The sequence below is a fragment of the Papio anubis genome, chromosome 7, assembly GCF_008728515.1.
Source record: "Papio anubis isolate 15944 chromosome 7, Panubis1.0, whole genome shotgun sequence".
NCBI classification, from domain to species: domain Eukaryota; kingdom Metazoa; phylum Chordata; class Mammalia; order Primates; family Cercopithecidae; genus Papio; species Papio anubis.
The window spans coordinates 24,892,931-24,904,663 of NC_044982.1; positions in this window are offsets into that span (position 1 = coordinate 24,892,931).

Genomic DNA, 11,733 nt, shown 5'->3' on the forward strand with positions numbered 1-11,733 from the left:
TTTGACCAGGATCTTCTGCTGGAGGAGATGGTATTCTTTCCTTAGTGCTATAGTCATTGCGAGAGTCATTTAAAGGATGTGAATCCTACAGTCCAACTAGTCAATTGAAAAACGAGTTTTACACACAACTTCTGACTGCAAATCCAGCTTTCTCTGCTGCCTCTACAAAAAAAGTATTTATAGTATGCTCTTCAATTTATGAAAACATATATATCTGTGTCTATTTACACAGAGATATATAAAACTCTATTTAATCTTCAAATCAATCCCAAGAAAGAGTTGCTTTTATTTATCCAAATGTTTCACAAATTTGAGACTCTCAGAGGTTTCAGAACTTGCCCAAGATCAATCAGAACAAATCATAAAGATAGGACTCAAACCCAAAATTCATAACACCCAAGTCTGCAGTTTCCCCTGAAATATTCCTTGCATGCAGGCTGCCATGCTCTGGGGATGAATTGATAGACCTCCTATCTGATCACTAGTACTACCAGGAAGAAGGTAAGAAGGACTGGAATTCCAAAATTCTTCTATTTAAATAATTATATATCTACTGTATTTATTAAAATAAAAACAAATAGGGGATTATGAAGCTATAGTCATCCCTTACAATGTAGTAGAGTAAATGTCCATTGAGCAGACCTTAGGAAAAGGTGATAGTACAGAGATGCCAAAAACACAAGGACGGCAGGGCACTCCAGCAGCATGAGTAGAAAGCTGTAAGACAGAAGCATTGATAATCAGTTTTGCCTCCTTCTCAATTCTGCCCAAGGAGGGACTCAGGAGTGAAAGAGGAATTTTACCATGTCTGTCACTTTTGCATCTTTTCTGTGAAATGAAAAAAAGAAAACAAAAGTTAAACATGTCTCCAACGGCATTAATTTGTCAAGAGTCCAAATCCCCTTTTAATGTGTTACTTTTCTTAAAATAATTACTTTTCTTAAAATAATTATCAGAAAAGAAGAAAGTCACTGAATAATTTTTCAGCATTTTAAGAGGAGCACTCCACAAATATGTGCATTTATGTGGGCTCTTCCTGTACGCATCCAGCTTATTGATGCTGCAAGTCATGTTTCCAAGCAGATTGCCATGATGGGTCATAATAGATTGCACTGGGGTAGGAATGCGGACTAAGTGGAAATGCAGGGCTAATCTGTCAGGTCCAACCAAGATAAATATCCCAGCAGTACTGCCATATTTCACAGTGCGTAGTGTTGACTATAGATCTCCTGACATGATAAATTTTATGGCCAAATGCGGTGGCATTTTGCAACCCTGGGTCTACTAAGGATGGTTGGTCCTTCTCTAATGGGGTCAATTGTGATAAATCGCCCTGTTGAACTCCTCATGAAATATGACGTTTCAGATTAGCCAAATTCTCTTTGATGTGCATGTTCCATTTAGCCTCCAGACATTTACCAGAGGAGCTTTTCTAGTTAGGAGAATGAAATGGTACCAGATATGACCTTCTCATCTTCCTTACTATTTTGTCAGCAATGAAAAAGAAAGGGGAAGAATCTCTTTCCTAGGAAGATTGTGGACAGATTTCCCTCTGGAGTGACAGGAGTTGGAGGGCATTACCTGGGAGGAGAAGAAGGAAATAGATGATTGGTTCAATCTCCTGCATCTTTTGTTAATTCCCCTGACATGGAGCCACCAATTCGTTTTGGAGGAAGTTGTCTTTCCCTATACAAGAGGCCTGAGTAGCCAATAAACTGATGCTACATATTTCTCCAAGGAAACTGACATTTTATCCAGAGCAAGCCAAAATGATGTTTCCATACACAGAATTACGTATATGCTTCATATAAGAAAAGAAAGCTTGAAAACTTCTGTAGACGACCCCATTTCCCATCTTTTCAAGACTATGAATGATAGTGATGATAAAAGTGTTTGGTACCTGCAGGCTAATGTCAGCATACCCTCTCTCCAATTAATTCAGCCTTGCACACAAGAGCACAAACTGTCATAGTTTAAGATCTGTCACAAAATAACTATGTGACCCCGAGCAAGTAACTAGCCTCTGAGCCTTGGGTTTCTCAGATGTAATGAACTCAAATTTCCTTCCATTGCAAAGCTTCTGGTAGGTAATACAACAAAGTGTTAAAGATTACAGACTCTGGAACCAGGCTGCCTGAGTTCAAAACCTATATCTTTCACATAATACACAAGGACCTTGAGAAATTTCTTTAATCTCTCTGTGTTCCATTTTTCTCATCTGTGAAATGGGGTTGATAATCAAAGCACTCAACACATAGGGCTGTGGTGAGCATTAAATAATTTAATATATGCAAAGTGCTTCTAATCAAGGACAGAAGATACTGAGTTTTCAGTAAGTGTTTGCTATTATTATACTAGGATTCTATGTGCATGGTATTCAAGTAATGGTGACCAGTCCAGTATGTGAGCTGTTACATAGTAAAACAATTAACAATTTTTTACTATCTCACCATCACCTGTAAATGGACTCCTACATGTGGACAAATTGTTATCAACAAACAATAGGAACAGAACTGCATAATATTAATCATTATGCTTCTATTTTCTTTATCAGTTTATGTCACTAACATATCCACAAATGGTAACATTTTAAACTCTTTCTTCCCCTGAATTAGTCCCACCCCCATCTTCTTGCCCAATGAACACACACACATATACATACACACAAGTGCTCAAACCTCAGTCATTACACAAATCTTTTTTAACTTCAACTACCCAATATTTCAACACCACATCCTCTCTTTTCCATTCCTATAACAGTCACACATGAGATGCATTCAATAAAGTTTCCTTGATGATGACGATGCTAATATGACTGAATATGAACATAACGGTCTTAGATTAATAAATTGTATTTATTATTTTCAAAGTATACAGGTAAATCATACATGTTTTATTCATTCATTCATGCACCTGTAAGCCTACCACATATTAAGCCCCGAAAAGTTTCTTTTGGGCCCAAAACATCAAAATCTCATCTAAATTTACATTCAGGCAAAATCTTAGTTTTTATCTTATAGTCAAGCCATAGAGCATTCATTTCGTAAGCAATTACTTATAGAAAATAATTCATTAAATTCCTAATTGTTTTTCTTATTAGTACTTTGCTTTGGTCTATAGATACATTTTTCTAGTTGTGACTTCCTCATGTGAATATTAAGGAAGTTTGACTAAATAGTCTCAGAGGTCACTTTCTGTTCTAAATGTTCTGTGGAACAAAAACAAAAATAGTTTCCCATGATTAAGACTTAAGGAAATAATATCAGCCAGGAAATATAATGGATTCTAAAATAATGACAAAAAGGATATGCACAAAATTGATTATTTCTGGGTGGTCAGCTTGTGGATGAATTTTATTACTACCTTAATGTTCTCTGTCTCTCCTCTTTGTTCTTTTCCTGTTTGGTTGCACTATTATTATATGGGCTGCCAAAAGGAGTAAAGTGTGATCAGCTTTCCTGGAACATTAAGTCTGGAGAAATTCTGAGGGGATACTCCTGGCTCCCATTTGATTGATGGGTCAATTGAGCAACAGCTGACATATAATGAAAAAATCATAGACTTCAGAGTCCAAAGACTATACTTTAAGTCCCACTTTTTCTTTCAGCTTTATATTCCACTACAAACAATTTATGTTTCTTCTCTGAGGCTCAGGTTCAGCATCTATAAAATGCATATCCTCACAATTGAAGGTGCAACCTTTGCCTGCCTGTCTAGCTATGTCATCCGTGCAAGAAAGACATTGCTATTCCTTATCTTCCAAGTGTGAGAGAAGAAATTCAGTGAGATTAAAAGACGTGGTACAAATCAAAGTACCTTGTAAATCCCAAAGTTCTACATGCATTTTGTTGCAGTTGTTACTGTTAGATTACCCCAACCAAATATTAAGCTTTTATGCCTACGTGATTACAGTAATGCAAACAATAATATAAACTTTGATTATAAATAGACATGTTTGTTCTCCTTAATTTGAGATATACAGAAAAAAAATCAAGAGGAGAGTAGCACTTCCTCTTTCCACTAAACTTCAAGCATGGCAGGAATGGCCTATGTCTATCTTGTACACCAACGGGCATCTCTAGCACGTAGTAAAGAACCTGGAATTTAGAAGGAGTTAGAAAAACTCTTCCAATGATAGATGTGATTCCATTTTATGATTTCCATGAAATGCCTGATTGCATTATTGCAAGATTAAGGAAAAGGCCATGCAGTTTGCCAGCTCAAGGCTGTTGGGTATGCAATCTAAATTCATCTAGTCCCATGGCTGTGATTTGGTCCCACTTCATTGTCATCTTCTCTGGCTTAAATATTGATTCCAGGTCTTCTGGCTGGCTGAGATTTCCAGGATGGGAAATACAATTATAGACATATCTTTGCACCTTTTCCCCTCCTTATCTGGGTAGGAATAAAGAACTTTGGAAATATGAGGACCCATTCTCTGGCTCTACACTTCCCAAGAAAAACTTTCTCTACTGTTTCTTTTTTTTTCCATAGGTTTTTGCAGAACAAATGGTGTTTAGTTACATGAGTAAGTTCTTTAGTGGTGATTTGTGAGATTTTGATGCACCCATCACCCAAGCAGTATACAATGTACCCAAAGGATAGTCTTTTATCCCTCATATCCCCCCACCCTTTCACCCAAGTCCCCAAAGTCCATTATATCATTCTTACGCCTTTGCATTCTCATAGCTTAGCTCCCACTTATGAGTGAGAACATATGATGTTTGGTTCTCCATTTTTGAGTCACTTCACTTAGAATAATGGTATTCATTTCCATCCGTTGCTGTAAATGTCATTATTTTGTTCCTTTTTATGGCTGAATAGAATTCCATGGTATATATATACCACAATTTCTTTATCCACTCGTTGATTGATGGCTATTTGGGCTGGTTCCATACTTTTGCAATTGGAAATTGTGCTGCTATAAACATACATGTACAAGTATCTTTTTTGTATAATGACTTCTTTTCTTCTGGGTGGATACCCAGTAGTGGAATTGCTGGATCAAATGGTAGTTCTACTTCTAGTTCTTTAAGGAATCTCCACACAGTTTTCCATTGTGGTTGTACTAGTTTACATTCCCACCAGCAGTGTAAAAATGTTCCCTTTTTACTGTACCCCCACCAACATCTATTTTTTTAAATTTTTTGATTATGGCCATTCTTACAAGAGTAAGGTGGTATTGCATTGTGGTTTTGATTTGCATTTCCCTGATCATTAGTAATGTTGAGCATTTCATTATATGTTTGTTGGCCATTCATATATCTTCTTTTGAGAATTGTCAGTTCATGTCCTTAGACCATTTTTTGATGGGTTTGTTTGGTTTTGTCTTGCTAATTTGTTTGAGTTCCCTGTAGCTTCTGGATATCAGTCCTTTGTCGGATGTACAGACTGTGAAGATTTTCTCCCACTCTGTGGGTTTTTTGTTCACTCTGCTGATTGTTTCTTTTGCTGTGTGGAAACTTTAGTTTAATTAAGTCCTATCTATCATTGTTTTATTGCATTTGCTTTTGGGTTCTTGGTCATGAAATCTTTGCCTGAGGCAATGTCTAGAAGGGTTTTCTCATGTTATCTTCCAGAATGTTTATGGTTTCAGGTCTTAGATTTAAGTTCTTGATCCATCTTGAGTAGATTTTCATATAAGGTGAGAGATGAGGATCCAGTTTCATTCTTCTACATGTAGCTAGGCAATTATCCCAGCACAATTTGTTGAGTCGGGTGTCCTTTCCCCACTTTATGTTTTTGTTTGTCTTGTCAAAGATCAGTTGGCTGTCAGTATTTGACTTTATATCTGGGTTCTGTATTCTGTTCCATTGGTGTATGTGCCTATTTTTATTGCAGTATCATGCTGTTTTGGTGACTATGGACTTAGAGTATAGTTTGAAGTTTGGCAATGTGAAAATGACCATGCTGCCCAAAGCAATCTGTAAATTCAATGCAATTCCAATCAAAATACCACCATCATTCTTCATAGAACTAGAAAAGACAATCCTAAAATTCATCTGGAACCAAGAAAAGAGCCTGCATTCCCTGCCATTTCTTCACCTGATCTCACCCTCCCTTTTCTAACCAGTTCCCTCTCTTTCCCTGAGAGGACAAGAAATCCAATCAGGGACTGGGCACAGAACCAATATTTATTACCAATACTCACCATGTTTTACCACTGGTAAATTAAATGAGTATAGAGTTAAAAGAATGACTTAGATGAATAAAAGTAGCATAATTAATATTTAATGGGATAAATGAAACTGGTATATATTGAGATAAAGGATATTCCCAAAATGATTTGAATTTTTTTTTTTTCAGAGAAAAAGAGATGAGAAAGAGATCAAAGGAGAGGCTTAAGGAAAAAGAGAAACAGAGACATTTGTACTAAGAAATGACCCAGTTGTGTCTTTAAAGATAGATCACATTTTGAGAAGCAGGCAGACCCACAGACAAAACTCTCCCAAATAGCAATTTTTTAATTCCTTGGCTTCCACTATGAAATCAATTACTTTTTTATGAATAGTAAACTTACTCTCTCCCGTACTCTTCCAAATTGTCTAAGACAGAGCCTATCATTGGATCAGTTAATTGGATCAGCTCACTCTTCATGATAAGCATGAGAATTACACAGTATTTTATACTCTAAATTTGAAAGAACCTTCCATACCTGCCCCATCAGTTGGTTACCATCTTAGCTTACCAAATTTATGATCTGTGAGCTTCCATGACCACTCACATCTGTCTTGATTTTCCCTGGGGCTGCAGCAACGATGGTTGAGAAGAAATTCCTAAGTGTTTGGTTTTGAAGTACTGTGTTGGCCTCATGAGACTGGAGTAAGAAAAGAGAGGAAGTTTCTGTTTCTCTCAGATTTCATTTTAACAAGATTCCAGACGACATAATTTCCCAACCAAGTGGGACCAATTTAAATACCAGGATATAGTGATTTTTTCTTACTATTTGATTTTAGCATTTCACTTTTTAACTAGGAACCATAAGGCATCATTCAATAAATATTTAATAGGCTGTTATAATATAGAAAGCACCCTGCTAAGTCTTGCTGAAGATGTAAAGGAAAATAAAACATGACTTGTTTCCAGTCCGGTTATGTCAGTTCATATACATGCAATACAGTTAAATATATGTAATAGCATAAATGAACTAGAAGCAAACTCTCTCTCTCTCTATTTGTGTATATATATATGTCCCACTTATCCCATTATTTAATATTTAAATATGCCACTTTTATTCATATATATATATATACACACACACAAATGAATTTTTGTGTACATATATATGTATCTATATCTATTGTCTATATCTATTGTCAACTGAAGAATAATAAGGTTCATAAATTTGGAAAGAAGAGCTTTATTTCTCCTAAATGGTTGCAGCCTGCAGGTGGCCTTTCTGACAGGCTGGAAAGTGTAGCATCCAGTCACCAACCAAATACAGGAACTTTGAGGGAGACTTAAAGGGACCCAAAATTTATGCTGAGTGGAGTGGTCAAGTATACATATTTAATAAGCTATAGGAGGAGTCATTAATATTTATGAATGGAGAAAGATGCACATGTGCAATTGAGCTTTACATCCCTTCATGAGTCACATGTACAAAAAGTGATGGCATCAGCATGATCTGAGGGTGGAGTTTTCAGCCCTCTGAGGTCAAAAGATAAAGCAGAGGACACAAAAGTCCTCATTGTACACCATCTATAGACTGGCCAGAATCACTCCATGATCCCTGGTCTCTTACCAGCAACGAATGCCATTCAGCTGTTGTATTAAAACTGCAAAAATGGAGGAGCAGCGTCAGGGGTTGGTTGAAATCAGCAATAGAGTGAATCTTTCAAAAGGGCTGGTTTCTGTCTAACCCTCAAGGAAAAAAGTCTAACGGCAGTTAACAAAGAAGGGTGTATAATGAGGTGAATCTGCCCTCTTATCACTTCATGGCTAAGAACTCCGTTTTCAAGATTTCCCTAGGGTCCCCTTGGCCAAGAGGGGATCAGTTCAGTTGGTTGGAGAGATCAGAATTTCATTTTTATTTCTCACTCTATGGATAGATAAATATATAGATAGACAGATGATAGATAGGTAGAAGATAGACATAGAGAGATAAATAGATGATGGATGGATAGAGATAGATAGATAGACAGACAGATAGATAGATAGATAGATAGATAGATAGATAGATAGATAGATGCAATAACTCACAATATAAGACAGCATATAGGCTCCAATAGAGGAATGACAATATGTAAAAAGGAAGAGTGGAAATATCAGAGAAGAATCAAAAGATATGAGCCCCAACTCCACACACACACACACAAAATAGACACTTTTTTAATGGGGAGTGTGGAGTCCTGATAAGCAACAAAGATAGAGTCTAGCTGTCGAGATAGAAGAAAGAAGAAAAGGGGGAGACGAAAACCAGCTCTAGCAAGAATGCTGACTAACCATCATTTTCTTGCACAAACACCCTGTCACAGGATGCCTGGAGTGGAAAGACCTGCCAGTTAAGAATCACCCCAATGTATTTTTAGCAAAGCAGTATGACCATAACCACATATAGCCCCTAGAGTATGACCTTATAAAACTTCCCTCCAGACCCTGACTCTTCTCAAACAACCCCTTCACTGCTGTGGTGCCCATTGCTTCCTTGCAACATACTTTCTCTCTAATAAACCTGCTTTCTTTAACTCATCACTGTCTTGGTAAATTCTTTTGCCACCGACAATGCCAGCCCCAGTCAGTCACAACCTATGACAGGGAGGATTTCAACTGATGGAGAAGAGGTTGGCAGATATGAGATAACCCAGTCAACTTGAGAAATATTAAGAAATCATGTTTAAATGACACTTCAGTGCTGAAATTTAAAAGTCATTATAAATCAGAGTGAAGAATTTGGCCTTCGTGCTACAAATAAGAAAAAGCCATTCAAGGATTCTTAGTAAAGTAACATCAAGAATGTAATATTTAGGAGGATCCATCTATCAGCATTAGGTAGACTCATTGAAAGAAAAGTCGCTTGTAGGCAGAGAATCTAACAGAATGAAACTTCATGGGAAGGCAGAATCAGCGGACTGATATGGCTTCAAATTCCATTTACTAGCTCTATGGCCTCAAGCAATTTACTCAGCTTCTCTTTGGTTTCACAGTTCCCCCCATTGTAAAAGAGAAATAAGAAAAGAAAATTTACAAGCTTGTGGTCAAGATTAAATCAGATGGTGTATGTAAAGTGCCTAGCAAGGAATTGGCTCAGCCCTTGTTTATGGAAGAATGTCTTAATTTTGGCTTCACTTTTGATGGATGATTTTGTTGATTATACAAACCATGATTGACAGATCTTTTTCTTTTAGCACTTTGAATATGTTATGCCATTGCTTTCTGGACTCTGTTGTCTCTGATGAGCTATAAGGCATTTTTCATGTTATTGTTCACTTCTATATGTTGAGTCATTTTTCTCTTGCTGCTTTTAAGATTCTCTTTTTGTTTTTGGCCTTCAACAGTTTGACTATGATATGTATGATTCAGATCTTTTGTGTTTATCATTCTTGGGGTTCTCCGAACTTATTCTGCCATTTTGGAAATAATTGGCTGAGCCCCTGTCTTTTAAGTAATGTTTGCCAACACAAACGTATAAAGTTTCATTAAGTGTGAAGTTTAGCTTATTAATATTTAGCTTAGAATTTATCTTAGAACCATTTTTCTTCTTAGGTTGCAGTATTTTTTCTTTGACATTTTGCTCCACTAGCCACCTTATAAGTTACTTCACCGCTGACATACTTTACTTGCCCTCAAAAATCAAACAGAATGGATACAGTACTAGTTTCTGTGATATAAAGCAATAATTTGTAAATTCATTGGTTGCATTTAGTAAAAATTAATATTTATTGGTCACTCCCTCTAATCTCGAGTCCTCTAAATACTTTGCAAATATGATCTCATATAATCTTCCATATAATATATATAGTATATATATAATCATATACTATATACTATATGTTGTCTGACTTTACAGATGAGCAAACTAAGGCTTAGAGGGGTTAAATAACTTGTCTTGGTTGCACAACTAGTAGTAAGTGGCTGAACCAGATTCAGTTGACCAGTCTGACTCACAAGCCCTATACATTACTGTCTGAATTGAGGCATGCTTCTTTAATTTTGTATTTCTTTTCCCAAAGGCAGAAATTTATTTCAAGTCTCCAACCTTCGTTTTAACTTGAACATAATGAAATGTGTTTTCTATTAGGGCCTTTCTTTATATTCCCATACAAGAGGTAATATTGTAAAGTGTCTCTTGGACCCTGATTTTGGTAATAGATTATCTTGATTCAAATGTAAATCCATCTCTTTGCTATGTGTGTTGACAAGTAATTTAAAATCCGTATATCTTGGTTTTTTTCATCTTAATTCAGTATAATAAGAGTAACTACCACTTAGCACCACAAAATGCTAGGACAGTCTAACCCAAAGTAAGTGCTCAATAAATGTTAGATGTTATTACTACCTTGTATCTTTTACATTGTACTTATCAGATTATACTATAATTTTCTGTTTGTCTGATTTTCCTATTTAACTATTAACCCCAAAAGGCAGAGACTACATCATTTTCATCTTTGTAGCCCTGAAGCCTATCAGTATCTGAAATATAGTACTAATACATTATATTTTTAAGGGATAGATGGATGAAAGAGTTTTTTCACTGGGCAAGCTAACATTTTACATCAGATTTTCAGCCTAGAAAAAAATAGCCAGGTGTTCTCTGTTAATTTTCAAAACGTGGTAAATTCACCACATATGTAGCAGTAAATTGCAGATGGCAAAGGAACACTCCCCACAAACAGAGAGAAAAGAGATGTCTGTGGCCCTAGCTCATCACACATCTTTGACAAATCTAGTTTATGTAACTCCACAGAAGCTAATGAGAAGCCATGAGGACTCATGGTCCAGAAGTGCTCTTGATTTCAGAATAATCCATGCCAATCTTACTTTGTTCAAGACATACATGCTTTTGGGTAGTTGTCCACTGGTAGGAGTTTCATTTTCCCTTGTAATTAATGATTTGCTTGTATCATCCATCCCACCATTCCCTCTCCCTCATCTTCACAGGGTCCACATACACACCAGAGGAAATGTCTGTGTTCATGTACCATATTAGCCTCTTGAGAGGGCTTGCATTTGACATTTTTAGTCTCGAAAGAAAAAAAAAAATGACCAGAAAATATAACAGTACTATTTTATATGTGTATATATATGTACATTTACATACATGCACATATACATACAGGCACGTGGATATATATATATGTGCACATATATATCCAACTAAAAAAAGAGTTAGCTTATTGGTATCGTTAGGAATTCAATACAAAAATCATGGACTGACCTAGAGGCCAGCCACAGTGGCTCATGCCTGTAATCGCAACACTTTGGGAGGCTGAGGCAGGCGAATCACGAGGGCGGGAGATCGAAATCATCCTGGCTAACACGGTGAAACCCCGTCTCTACTAAAAATGGGCAAAAAATTAGCCAGGCATGGTGGTGCACGCCTGTAGTCACAGCTACTTGGGAGGCAGAGGCAGGAGAATGGTGTGAACCCGGGAGGCAGAGCTTGCAGTGAGCCGAGATAGCACCACTGCACTCCAGCCTGGGCGACAGAGCGAGACTCTGCCTCAAAAAAAAAAAAAAAGTATGGCTTGACCTTAGCCCAACACCTAAAGACCTGATCTCTGGAGTGATACC